Genomic DNA, 14662 nt, shown 5'->3' on the forward strand with positions numbered 1-14662 from the left:
CTTTCGTAGGAGGTGAGTGACCTAGGAGCGTGCACTACGCATGCGTCCTCACTCCGCTCGGCTAAATCCCGGAAGCGCAGCGGCTGTGACTGTGCACTCTCCAGGTTTTGTTACCTAGGTCTCTCAAGACTTAAAGGTAAAAGTCTAGCCCTGGAAAATTTAAAAACAATAGTACCACCTTTTCCCCCCCTCCTCTATTAGGCCTTTTTCTTTTGCAAAGGGGGAAAAATAATTGCCGTCTAGTCCACGCTGTGCGAGTCGTCGCTCGTGCGAGTCGTCGCTCATGCTCGCGATGCTGGGAGTAGGATAAACTGGTTGGTAGACGCGGGTTTGGCCGCTGAAAATTCAAATCGTTTAAAATTTAGAACCTCTTGCCCGGTAGAAGGAAACTACGCGCGTCAGGAGCCGTGTTTTGGGGAATTTGTTTTGCTTTGCTTTGGTTTTGCGTCTGTTTTTGCACATGGGTCACCATCCTCCACCCCTGTCCCCTTAACTGAGTGGTTACAGCCGAAGGAGATCCCAGCTCAAATTCCTTCAGAGAATTTTACGTTTAATTAATGTTAGCTGTTGTTACAATCACGGTCACAGCATACATAGTAATAGTAATAGTACTTTATTTCTCTCCTGACAGGATTGGTGTGTTTGGCTCGTGGAATATGAAGATAAGTAAAACTAAGAAATACAGGTCAAAATAATATACAAGTTATATCCACATGTGAGATAATAACTTCACACAGTGTTGGCGAAAATGTAATCGCATAACTTCCTGACAATAAGACAGTATGTATGAAAAATATTAAAGATTTTGGCGCCCCTGGCTGGCTTAGTCGGAGCACAGTGGACTCTTGATTTACAGGTCCTGAGTTCAGTGCCACCTTGGTTGTAGAGATTACTAAAAATAAATGAACTTTTTAAAAAAGTGTAAATATTTTAATAATCTCATCCTTTAGCCCAGCAGTCTCACCCTTTGGAATTTATCCTAAAGCTAACAAGAACTCTAAAAAGATTTCTGTACAAAGTGTGTTCATTAAACCTAAATGTCCAGCAATGAGATATTGATTAAATTATTTTCAACCCCTCTTTAGCTAAATCTTCCAAAGGTGGAGGAAGAGGAGAGGGGATGGCATCTTCCCCTAAAATTGTTTGAATTTTCAAAATAAATAGCTTGGCTATGACAAATCAGAATCTTGGGGACTCTCCTCTCCCAATGGAAAACAGACAGACAACAGTCTTTGTATACATTTTCAGAGTGTTCACAGATTTTTCTTAAGATCTGTGCATTAAAACCAGAGTAAAAATTCTGGCTGTGAAATAATTAATAAGGACTAAAATGGCAAGGAAATAGGTTATAAAACCCAATTAGATAAAGATGGCTGTACTGTATTTAGACCTAAAGCAGTACAACAATGGTGTTATATCTGCTAGCCAGTATTTCTCCTTGCTTTCAAAAGTGGCTTTGGGAAATGACAGGAATTAGAGATACAGTGGCAGGAATCAGTCGTATATCAATACTAGGTGACACCATATTTCTTTTCAGAAAACTGAACAGATTCATCCTCTTTTTGCAGTTTTAAAAACTTCCTCTGTCCAGAAAGTATTCTCATTATTTGAATCGAGTTTAACATTTAAAGGAATGGGTTTTAATTTTTATTTATGAAATGGGACACTCGTGATTCTGGCTATCGGGGTTTTTCTGAGTTGCTTTAGTGGCCAGCACAGTGAGGAATGGTGGAAAGATGTCCAAGTAGATTTGGTGCTTTTATGAATTGTCATTGTAAAAAACACAAATGCCCTAACCATGTAAGTAATCTTCTAATATAAAACAATGAATTTCGTGTAAGAATGAGTGAATAAAAATCAAATTATTTAAACATTTGAAATTTTAAGTTCTAAGGGCACTCCTATATCGAGCTCATCACTTCCATATCTAGTATTCCCTGACCTGAAAGTAATGTTTTTTCTAAAAAATCTAGCTAATCCCATAGTTAAATAACGTTGTATTTTCTCATTGCGTATTAAATCTGAAAATCTGAAATAGGAAGTGGAAGATGAGAAACAAAATATCTGAGCAAAGATTCCACAGGTGACTCCCTATGATGGATAGCTGGGAGACAGCCTGGCAGGGACAATGCGGCCCTGCCCTAAGAGGAAACTACCCTAAGAGGATTTTACACCACCCTGGAAGGAGCCCTCCACCCTTTCCCCTGTGATTGATAGATGACAAATTGATAGGATGTCAGCCCCCCCCCCCCCCCCCCCCCGGGAGTGTTAATCAGGTTAAAACAGCCCACTAACAAGCCGATAAAAAACCCATAGACGTAGAAACTGGTTGCAACCCTCTCAGGTCCACTCCTTTCTTGGGAGCTTTGTGTTATTACTTTGCCATCACTAAATAAACCTTGCTTTGCTGCCCACTACTCTGTCTGGTCTGCCTCTTCATTCCTTAAAGTGGTGTGACCAAGAACCATGTGCACCCAAGGAAAAATTACTGCAGCACCTGGTTTTCCAGTCTTCTAAAGTCACCCTTTACATTAAGAGGCAAATGAACTTTCTGTAAGTAGAGAGAGGAGAAAGAGAAGTCATTTTAGGCCCCCATCTATTTTCTGTGATCTTACTGGCCTACTTGCCTTAACACTTTTTTTTTTTTTTTAAGATTTTAGTTATTTATTTGATAGAGAGATAGCATACATAGGCAGAGCAACAGGCAGAGAGAAAAGCAGGCTTCTCAAGCAAGGAGCCACATGTGAGACTTCTGGGATAATGACCCAAAGCAGTCATTTAGGCAAACACCTAAATGACTGAGCCGCCCAGGCACCCACCCTAACACAACTTCTAACAGAGCTTTCCAGAAGGTGTCAGAATTACAAATACGAGCAAAAACCTCAGTAGTTAATGATAAGGAAATAAAGAGAATGCAAAAACTAACATCTTTAACAAGCCAGGACATAGCCTAACTATATCAGAGATAATAAAATAGTAGTAAAAGCCCCCATAACTCCCTGTGCAGTTTGAAAAGTAAGCCAGTTGCTGCATTCTTTACCTGAGAAAAGGAGCCCAAGACACCAGCTTATAATTAATTATTCTTAGAGCAGGCACATAGCCCCTTCTGCTTCATTATATTAAAGTCACCCTGGGAGTAGCACAAGTTTTATTAACATAACATAGGATTGGGTATATAGAGGTTTTTTTTAAAAATACCTGTGCAGTGTTACACCCACCTTTCCTTGTGATGACAAAACTCCCATTTCTGAATATTGACCCTCACCCTAAATAAAAGAAACTCACCCCACTCAGGGAGTTATGGCTTTGGAAATTATTCACTGTGATCTTAATTACTGTAAATAAAGTTTCCTCTGTGACAATTCCACCTGTTGTAATCTCTACTCACCAAGGAGAGAACTTATGTTCCATTACACCACTTCTTCAAGGGAGTGCATTCCCCAATTTTTCTAAATATTTCTGAGAAGAGAGGCTTACAACTTTGTTGATAATTGACCATGATTATTTTATGTGCTTTGCTCCTGGCTCATGTCTTGATCACTTTGTCCTATCTACCCCCTGCTTCTGGATGATGCTTCTCTCTATATTCCTTTGCCAAGTGTTTAAACATGGTTCCTTTCCATCATACTGCAAGCCAACAATAAATGCAAGCCATATATGTAACTTAAAATTTCCTAGTAGCTGTGTTAGAAAAAATAAAAAGAAATAGGTAGGATTAATTGTAATAACCCAGTATGTACAAGACATTATTATTTCAACATGTGGAATAAAGGTAATTAATGAGATATTTTACATTCTTTTCTCATATGAAGTCAGAAATTTGCCCGATTCAATTTAGGGTAACCACATTTCAAGTTCTTAATAGCTGCATGTGGCTAGGACATACTCTTTTAGACAACATAGCTCCATACAGTAACAAAACACCAGCAGAGTTCCTAGGATTTTTTTATTATGAAGAGCCAAAAAACTTTAGTTTTAGAGAGAAAATATTCACTTACATTTTATCTTAATATCTGTTGAGATTTTTGTGCTTACCCCAACTTTCCTTTAATTTTCCTTTAATTGTGCTTGTTCCCTCTTTCTAAATACTGGTATCTAAAGTTCCTCCACACTGTGACTCATAAATTACGACAGTTTGGTCTAGCTTGGCCTATTGACCTTATTACTTATTATATTTTCCAACATGGGACCCCTAACATAGATTTTTGGGAATTTTCATGAACCACCGAAATGCATAGGATGACCAGGTTAGTTTTATATTTAAGACAGAGGAGGCATGTAGAAGCTGGCATACCGGGGCGCCTGGGTGGCTCAGTGGGTTAAGCCGCTGCCTTCGGCTCAGGTCATGATCTCGGGGTCCTGGGATCGAGTCCCGCATCGGGCTCTCTGCTCAGCAGGGAGCCTGCTTCCCTCTCTCTCTCTCTGCCTGCCTCTCTGCCTACTTGTGATCTGTGTCTGTCAAATAAATAAATAAAATCTTTAAAAAAAAAAAAAAAAAAAAGAAGCTGGCATACCTATAAGAGGTGTGTCAGAATATATGTGCCTAACATTCTAATTTCATCTCTTCAAAATTTTTAAATATCAGTATGAAATACTGCCTGTTCAATTCTGTTGATCTCAAGATTAGTCTTCAAATTTTAAACATTAGTAATTAATAATGATGACCTTAAAAGAGTAACAAATACTAGTATATAGAAGACGGCATTGGGCATCAGTACAGAACAATGTCCATTCAAGTCAGTGTTCTACTTTGAGCAGAAACAATGTATGTTTTCTGAAAAAACCTGTTTTATCTCTAAGAAATCAACCTCAAAAATAATGTCTTTCCTTCTATATTGCTTAAAATCTAGTGAGGCAAAACAGGTAAATCAATGAAGCAATGAAATATAAGTATGTGAATGATAGAAGAATGCTGCCTAAGTCCCACTAAAAGATTGAAGATTCCCTGGAGAAGGTGAGGAATGTGTAGGAGATTTTTAATTTATCTTTTTATTTCCTTAATATTTTATCAGGGTATAATTGGATACCATTAACTGTACATGTTTAAAGTGTACAACCTGAGAAGTTTGAACATAACGCATGTTCTTGTGAAACTATAACCATAATCAAAATAATGAATATATTCACTAACACAAAAATTTCCTTGTGTCCTTTGTAATTCCATCTTGCTGTTCTTCCACTGATCTACCTTCTGTCATTATAGATTAGCTTGCATTTTCTAGAAATTTACATTAAGGGAATCAAATGATATATATTCTGCTTTTTCTGGATTTTTTCATTCATTCTGCTTATTTTGAGATTTATCCAACATGTTGCAAGTACCATAGTCCCTCCCTTTCTTCCCCCCCCCCCAAAGATTTTATTTATTTATTTGACAGAGAAAGATCACAGTAGGCAGAGGCAGGCAGAGAGAGAGGGAAGCAGGCTCCCTCCTGAGCAGAGAGCCTGATTCAGGCATAGTCCCTCCCTTTCTATTACTAAGTATTCCCTTATAAGGATATACCACAGTTTGTTCACTTATTGATGACTTTTGGGCTACTTTCAACTTTCTGTCTGTTATAAGCAAAACTGCTATGAACATTCATGTATAAATCTTTCCAAGACATGTTGTTTGCATTTCTTTAGAGTGTATACCTAGAAGTAGAACATCTGTGACAGGTTTATGTTTAAATTTTAGGGGTGCCTGGGTGACTCAGTTGGTTGGGTGGCTGCCTTTGTCTCAGGTCATGATTCCAGGGCCCTGGGATCAAGCCTCAAGCCCAGCATTGGGCTCTCTGCTCAGTGGGGAGCCTACTTCCCCCTCCCTCTGCTTGCCTCTCTGCCTACTTGTGATCTCTCTCTCTATCAAATAAATAAATAAAATCTGCAAAAAAAACCCAAAAAGAATTACCAAATTGAGTGTTGCTAAGGACTAGTTACCATTTTAAAAATAAATAAATAAATAAATAAAGTCATATATACATTTTAGAAAGATTAATCAGGAATTGTTGATGAAAATGAATGGGGAGTGGGTGGGTGGGATATTAGAGGCTGAGAGACCTGATAGGAAGTATGAGAAGAATTCAGAGTAAAGGTAATGATGCCTGGTGAACAGAGAAGATGAATGGAGAGGAATAATTGGAAAATAGAATCAACATGATTTGGTTATCACTAAGCATTTCCTGAGAGACTGTGGAAGGAGTTAAATAATAGAATTTAGAGAAAGGAGTTTTTAATTTTATAATTTATTTTTTTAAAGATTTATTTATTTATGAGAAGGAGGAGGGGCAGGTGGAGCGGGAGAGAAAATCTCAAGCAGACTCCCCACTGAGTGCAGAGCCCAAATTGGTTCTCAATCCCATGACCCCAAGACCACAACCTGAGCCAAAACCAAGTCAGATGCCAAACAAATGGAGCCACCCAGGTGTCCCAGAGAAAGGAGGGTTTTTTTGTTTTGTTTTATGGTTTGTTTGTTTTTTTAAGATTTATTTATTTATTTGTTTGTTTGACAGACAGAGATCACAAGTAGGCACAGAGGCAGGCTGGGGGGCGGGGGGCGGGGGAAGCAGTCTCCCTGCTGAGCAGAGAGCCTGATGCAGGGCTCAAGCCCAGGACCCTGAGATCATGACCTGAGCCAAAGGCAGAGGCTTTAACCTACTGAGCCATCCAGGCACCCCAAGAAAGGAATTCTTAAGTTTAAACAAAATCAGTGATGTAGCTGAGGAATAGAGTTATTATATAACTTGAAATTTCATGGTTTGTTTTATATATTCTATTTCCTGAAAAACTGGTGGAATGAGATCGATGAGATGACTGATAGACCAAGCTTGTCCTTAAATTAGGAATAGCTGCTGGTAATCAAGGAATAGATAAAGTCAACTGTACTAAAAATATATGTCCATATGTTTTCCAAATTGAAGATTATTTGAGATTCAAATAATATATTCTCATAGTTTTGGTATCTTAGTACCTCTTATAACATATTTTGAGGTTTTATATATTAAATCAAATGATCAGAAGAGCAATCCAAATGAGACAACAAATCTAATAAGTTATTTGAAAGACACTGGGACTATTCAAGTTGGAGTTCTGGTAGATAGAAGGAAGGGGAAATGACAATTTTTTTTTTTCTCCAGCGGCCACAGCTGTGGAGGAAGTCAGAGAATGGGCCCAGCACGCTTCCGCTGCACGACTCTGCTAGGAAGTCAGAGAATGATGGCAAGTTTTATGTGCTCAGCTGGGCAGTTAGTCAAGTCCAAAAGTTGAATGCAGCTGGGACAGACAAGATGGTTAGTAATAAAGAAACAAAAGGTTTTAGGAAGAAGCAATCTTTAAACCAGAGTGAGAAAGCCAACATAAAGCAAGTTAAGAGTCTAGGCAGAATGGGCAATACATCTGTGGTAGGTGCTAATCCAAGAATTGAGCTTAATAATAACTAAAAGGCTTAAGGTAAGTTCTACTTATATATTTCCTACCAAAGGTCAAACTTTTTCTCAAAGTACAGGGAGACTCAAGTATGCATAGATTGCATAGATAGAAGAGAAGGGAAACATGACTGGAGTGAGAGATTTGGGGAATAAGAAACAAGGCCAGATATGAGTCACGGGGGACCAAGTAACTTTTTACAACATAAATGCAAGGAAGAACAATCAGTAAAATTGAATGGCTAGGAGAGAAAAGAAGGAAGTATTTTTGGTTTTTTAGTAAGTGAACATCACCACCGTGGAAAAGTGGAGAACTGGATCCAGAAATCCTTGAGGAGGTGTTCTGAAAGGGTTATAAAACAAGAAAAATACAGAGCCCAATTAGGAGTTATGAAGTTACAGGAGACTTTTGCTCCACTTCACAAGCACAAGCCAGAGAGGATTTATTTATTTATTTATTTATTTAAGACTTTATTTACCTATTTGACAGAGAGACACAGCAAGACCGGGAATACAAACAGGGAGTGGGAGAGGGAGAAGCAGGCTTCTGTCGAAGCAGGAAGCCCAACGCAGTACTTGATCCCAGAACCCTGGGATCATGACCTGAGCCAAAGGCAGACGCTTAACAACTGAGCCACCCAGCCTCCCCAAGCCAGAGAGGATTTTAAAAATCATTTAAAACAAAACAAAACACCAAAAAAGCTTGTCAAAGACCTGAGGACACAAACTCTAGTAATCTTAATCTAAAAAGCAAAAACAACTTCTGAAGAGAGAAGAAAGTGACAGCTGCTTTCATTTCTTACAGAGCAGTTTATGGTACATAAAGTACATTTATACTACATGAATGCACCATAAACGGAGGTAAAGGGAAGTCAGCCAAATGTTTAATGACCGAGTGTGGGTTGGAATGATAACAATCTCCTGGAGCTCCAGTCAGAATAAGTCTGCACCCACCCTCTAACTTTGTTCAAAAGATCAGAGTGCTCAAAAGTATGTGAAAAGTGGGGAGTGAGATAGGATTGCTGGGAGCAGTCTTTTGGGGATTCCAGGCCTTCATCAACTATACTGCAGTAGCCCCCTAAAAGCTGGGGGCAGGGCAACAGGTTGGAGAAAGTTATACTAAGAACAAAAATGGCAAAACTGAGAGATAAAGGAAGTAACCCTTGGACATACTAGAAGCTGGAATTTTGAGCTAATAGAGTAGCAGGTAGTTTAGTTCATGAGTTATCAGGTACAAAAATCTACAAAGTTTGGCGGGTGCTGAGAACCCAAAAACATTTTAAGGAAATGGATTGAGTCTAGTTTGAGCTTAAACAAAGTCTAGACTCAGCAGATCTAGAGATTCAATAGACTAAAACTTCCAAACAAGAAGGCTGATAGAAAAAGCAGCAAGATATTTTTTAGAGCAAATATTATTTACTCTTCTCTTTTTTTTCTTTTATATCATCTAGCACCCAGTAAAAATTACGAGATGCATGAGGACAAAAGAAAATGTGGGCCTGGGTCTAAAGAGAAAACTGCTAACGGAGGCAAATATAAAAGTCTCCCATTTGTTGTAATTATCTGAAAGGGACTTTAAAATCACTATGATAAATATGGTACAGTCTATAGAGAAAATGGACACATTGGGAACTGTTAAAAAAAGGAAATACAAGAAATAGACTAAGCAAAATATCAGACATAAAAAATTCCACTTGATGGTATTTCTAACAAACTGGATGCAGCAGAGGAAAGGATCTATAAACTTAAGACTCGTTAATAGAAATGATGCAAACCAAATATAAGGAGCAAAAAAAAAAAAAAAAAAAAAAGGACAGGTGGAAAAAAGTGTCTGATATCTGCAGGACAATATCAAATGACCTAGCACACATGTACTTGGAATCCAGGGAAAACCTAGAGAATCATATAAAAAAACTTAATACCAGTTACAGGAAAAAGATACACACTGCATACAGGGGAACAATGATAAGGGGGAAAAAAAAGTCAGTAGTAACTTTTATAGCAGAAACAATGGATGCCATAGAAAATGGAATGACATTTTTGAAGTGACCTAAGAATATATTTTTTTAAAATTATGCCAATTTAAATTCAACATTTAGGGAAAAATACTTAAATATTTCAGGAAAATAAAAACTGTAGCTTTGGAAGTTAATTAAGTCTTTCAGTCAGCAAAGCGAAAGAAAATGCACATAGACATTGTACTGTCATTCATGAAATTGTTTCAGGTGGAGCTACAGAACTTCAGATACCATACAATTATAGGATACATATATGTGGGAATTGAACAGTTAAATGATGGGATGGTAGACAAGGGTTTTCATTACTGGATTGGGAATTTACAAATGAACAAGGGGAAGAGGCTACAATAATCAGTGCAATATGGGTTATAATTGGATATGTCAGTATAAACTTATATTAAGCTTAATACAGATAGTTATAACAGAAATGTTTACAGATTCTTGTATATATACAGTTTAGTACACACACACATAGATTTCCTTTCCTTATCAGTAGAGCATGGAAGCAATAACACCCCAGTGGCAACAAGCACACCTAGTAGTCAGACCTTGATTTCTAATACCATTCCTTAATAAAAGGAACTAAAGCTCCTGGGAGAAATGGATTATTCTAGAACTGGATCAGGAATTATACAGAAAATAAGAAATTGCTTAAGGAAATAAACAAAACATGCATACAAGTCGTAGAACCCCATGATGAGGTGGTGTATCAAAGGGACACAAGAGCCAGTTTATTTTAGAAAGAGAGCAAGTGCAAGTGGGGAAAGGAGCAGAGGGAGAGAACTTTAAGCATACTCTCTAGTGAGTGTAGATAGAGCCTGACACAGCGCTCAGTCCCAGGACCCATGAGATGATGGCCTGAGGCGAAACCAAAAGTCAGACACTCAAGCATCTGAGCCATTCAGGCACCCCCCAACTTAAAAGCATTTTTTTTTTAAAGATTTTATTTACTGGGGGCGCCTGGGTGGCTCAGTGGATTGGGCCGCTGCCTTCGGCTCGGGTCATGATCTCGGGGTCCTGGGATCGAGTCCCGCGTCGGGCTCTCTGCTCCGCGGGGAGCCTGCTTCCTCCTCTCTCTCTGCCTGCCTCTCTGCCTACTTGTGATCTCTCTCTCTGTCAAATAAATAAATAAAATCTTTTAAAAAAAAAAAAAAAAAAAAAAAGATTTTATTTACTAATTTATTTGACAGAGAGAGAGAGAGAGACAACACACGCAGGGGGAGCAATAGGCAGAGGGAGAGGGAGAAACAGACACCTTGCTGAGTGAGGAGCCTGATGTAGGGCTTGATCCCAGAGGACCCTTGGATCATGACCTGGGGCAGAGGCAGACACTTAACCAACTGAGCCACTCATGTGCCCCAAGCTTACAAGCATTTCAGTTGCTCCACATGCTCACCAATAGAGAGTTTGTTATGTTCCCCTACGTATTATTAATAGTTTACATTTGTATGTAAACTTTGCTATAATTAATAAATCAATATTGATGAACTTGGCATTTTCAGGTTTTTTTGGTTGTGTTTTGGCCCTTTAAGTGGATGGCCAGCAGTGTATCATCATAATTTTAATTTGCATTTCCTGATGACTAATGGTATTCATTACCTTTTCATTTTCCAATTGTCCCATTACTCTGTATACTTTTGCAAGATGTCTGCCATGTCTTTTGCCCATTTCTTAATTGGATGTTTTGTCTGTTTATGGTTGATTTGTAAGAATTTCTATATATTCACAATCTTTTGTCAGATATTCACAATCTTTTGTCAGATAATTGTATTTCCCAGTCTATAACTTGCCTATTTGATGGGTATTTAGTAAGAAGAAATACTTAATTTTGATAAGGACCGACCAGTATATCATTATGCTACTTTTATAGTCCTGCCTATAAATCTTTTAATAAATAATATACTTATTATGTAATTTAGTAAATATATCTTCTCATAAATCTTTCCCTGCCCTAAGTTGGTAAGAAGACAATACCAGAGAATTCCTGTGTACCCTACATTCAATATCCAACAGTACATTTGTTGTAAAGAATCTACATGGAAAAAAGAAATGCATACAATGATTCATTTACATAAACTTTAAGAAAAGGCAAAATTAATATGTAGTTATAGAAATCTGAAAGTGGTTGCCTCAGGTGGAGATAGAAATGGACAGGAAAGTGGGCATAAATGAACTTTCTGGGATTATATAAACCTTTATATTGTTGTGAGGAATAGTTAAAGGATTGCATAAGGTTGCCCTGCATATTTAATGCATATTTAATGAAGCACTAATGAAGAAGGATCTTCATTTTAATATATTTTAATATATGTAAATTAGACTTCAATAAAAAATTTAAAATTTATGCTTTAAAAAGGTCAAACTATTAGGCACATTTTGCCTTCTTTCCTTCTTCCAGCCTGGAGGTTCCTATTTGTTTTGTCTCCCCCCCCCCAAGATTTTATTTATTTATTTATTTATAGAACACAAGTGGGGCAAGGGTCAGAGGCAGAGGGAAAGAGAATATCAAGCTGACTTCAAGCAGAGCCCAAGGTGGGTCTTGATCTCATGACCCTGAGATCATGAACTGAAATCAAGAGTCAGATGCTTAATGGACTGAGCCACCCATGCGCCCCTGTCTTGTCTTTTCATTTCTGAGGCTCAATACTTCATATTTTTTCCCTCAAACAGTAAGTTCATTAGTTTGAGGCCCTGTTTGATGTTGGTATCCGATAATTCGCATTAATATTCAGAGTTTGACTCTAAATTCCTATTGTACGAAGGTTTGCCTTCATCTGGCCTGTGTTGCCTGGTCTTTTTGCTTCATTTTCTTTGTTGCCCAAACTGTTTTCCTGAATTTTGAACCTATTGCCTCTTTTGACTTTTAGTATCTGTGTGAACTTTAAAGTTCCTTCTTGTGTCTGTATATTTTTATCGTTCACTGTACTGTCTCCACAATGCTACTCCATGAAATAGAGGAACTGTATGTTGGTTTTGAAATAAATGTTAGCGTTGCATACTATAATCTTGAAATAAGTTAATTTTATAAAAAGTACATTAAAATAATGAGGGTGAATAATAAATGGGATTTGATGCTTTGACTGTATTTGAATAGATGCAATTTTTCCTATACACCGGGCTGATCTGATCATAAATAATTTGGATGAAACTTTTAAATTCAATATATATAGTGATGTCATAAAAATCATTGTTGGGGCGCCTGGGTGGCTCAGTGGGTTAAAGCCTCTGCCTTCGGCTCGGGTCATGATCCCAGGGTCCTGGGATCGAGCCCCACATCGGGCTCTCTGCTCCGCGGGGAGCCTTCTTCCTCCTCTCTCTCTGCCTGCCTCTCTGCCTAGTTGTGATTTCTCTCTGTCGAATAAATAAAATATTAAAAAAAAAATCATTGTTTACTCTATAACTTAAATTCTCTTTCATATTTACAGTTAGTTTTCTTATTTATTTTTAAGATTTGGTTGGACAAAGAGACTACAATGAGATATGAAATACACGTGTTACTCAGAATTTTGAAACAGACAGTAGATACCGATTGAATCTTCTAAACCAAAAGGCAAAGTTGACAGTGGCTTAAAGGAGTTGATATCAGATGATAATAGCAACATGCCATTTGCACTCTAATCTAGAGGAGTTAGAGAATGTTGTCAAATACTAGAAAAAAGAAATGAGAAATGGGTCCTGCTGAGCTGGCTGATTAATTCCACACAAGTGTGCCTTTTTGTTCGTCTGATCACATTTGTTGGGAAATTTTGCCCCTCAGTATCTGACCTTGGGCATATCAGCTTGACCGTTGGCTGTGATGGCTATTTAAAGGGACACTGATGGCTTCTGCAAAAAAATCCAAGTACAAACACTGCCAGGACTCTGCAGTCCTTGCTCTCTTGCCTTTCCTGTCTTCTTATTCTTTCTGCCCTGTGGTTTCATTTCTGCTCTGTTTTCTGCTTGGAATGTGCTCATCACCTTCCAATCACAGTTTTATGTTTTTACTGCTTAATCATTATTTTCCAACTAATGTTAAATACATAGTGTATCATCAGTGCCTTACTTTTATTATCCTCATTATTAAGAATTAATGATCTACATGGAAGTGGCCCCCCCTTTGCTTGTGGATTTACTTGAACATTTTCCTTAATATAATTGTCTTGATGACATTTCGAACCTATTTGCATTAAAATATTTTGGAGAGGTCATAGAATACTTGGCAGCAATACTTTGAGTCACAAATACAAAAGTAAATAACAGGCAGGAACATTTGAATAGACTTTGGCACGAGCCAAGTAAACCAATTGAAAGACACAATCTGCTGCTTAAATCTACTACCTGATGACTAATGGAAAATTACAGAACCTGGCTTCTAACCTTGACATTCTTAGAACATTTAGTTTTGTGAGAGATCAGGCATGCAAATGTAGTGAGGAGAACACCCAAACGAAAATAAGCCTTGTTAAAAACAATCATCTGTGAGAATGTTCTTACTTGTTTTCTTGTACTCCTGGCACCAGAACTTGGCTAATTACATAGAGGTCATTGTTGCAAATGTGCCTGGGAGGATTCTTTTATTAGGATTCTATGAACACTTTATGTTTCTGTTTAGAATCACTGAACTGAACTCACTATAGAATGAGAACTTATATAAAATTTAGTATGCAATCAACTGGGAACATAATTATGTGCAATAAACAATGAATTTCCATATTCCTTTTTCACTGAGAAATTGTAATAAAATTCACTCTGGTGTTTGTCAGAATGTCACCTTTTTAATCAAGTCTGGATTCGTGTCTTGTGATTTCCAAGTGTGTTAGATATTCTGCTGTGTTTCTCAGTGCTTATGTTCCCTATTGGCTTATATATTTTTAAAATCTTAGTCTAAGTCTCCAAAATCTGTTTTCAGCATTTGTCTTTATTGGTTATAATTTTTGTGAAGGTTGATATTTTTCTTTTTTTTTTTTTAATAAAGTGCTTAGTGCCAGTTTTATATTTCTAGATGCAGCTTATTTTTCTTTTTAGGGAAAATGTGTTGTAACTATCTTCTTTTATGGATGTTCTTGTTCTCTGGGTAACTGCCTAAGTGGTTTAGTCATAAGTGAGGTACAGAATTCTACTGATTTTGAATGAAAGAATGTAGCTGAAAAGAGCAGAAATATATTAAGGATGATACTTTTATGTATTAAAAATAGCCCCTGGATTATTAATTCTAAATTATTTTATGCTGATATCAATTACCTACAGATAATTCTGAACATA

At 37.5% G+C, this 14662-nt stretch overlaps 1 long non-coding RNA gene across 5 annotated transcripts in view; it reads left to right on the top strand.

The window, feature by feature from the left end:
- Nucleotides 1–66: 66 nt before the first annotated feature.
- LOC123951628 overlaps nucleotides 67–14662 on the top strand; it is a 59869-nt gene continuing 45273 nt past the window's right edge. For 3 of the 5 annotated variants that reach the window (XR_006820487.1, XR_006820483.1, XR_006820485.1), the window contains exons 1-2: nucleotides 67–136; nucleotides 632–780. This is a non-coding gene — a long non-coding RNA (uncharacterized LOC123951628). Of the gene's footprint in view, nucleotides 137–631; nucleotides 781–4850; nucleotides 4955–14662 lie in introns of all 5 variants that reach the window. The other 2 variants (XR_006820486.1, XR_006820484.1) reach the window with 1 other exon arrangement.

This window comes from Meles meles, chromosome 10 (genome assembly GCF_922984935.1).
Source record: "Meles meles chromosome 10, mMelMel3.1 paternal haplotype, whole genome shotgun sequence".
In the NCBI taxonomy this organism is placed as follows: domain Eukaryota; kingdom Metazoa; phylum Chordata; class Mammalia; order Carnivora; family Mustelidae; genus Meles; species Meles meles.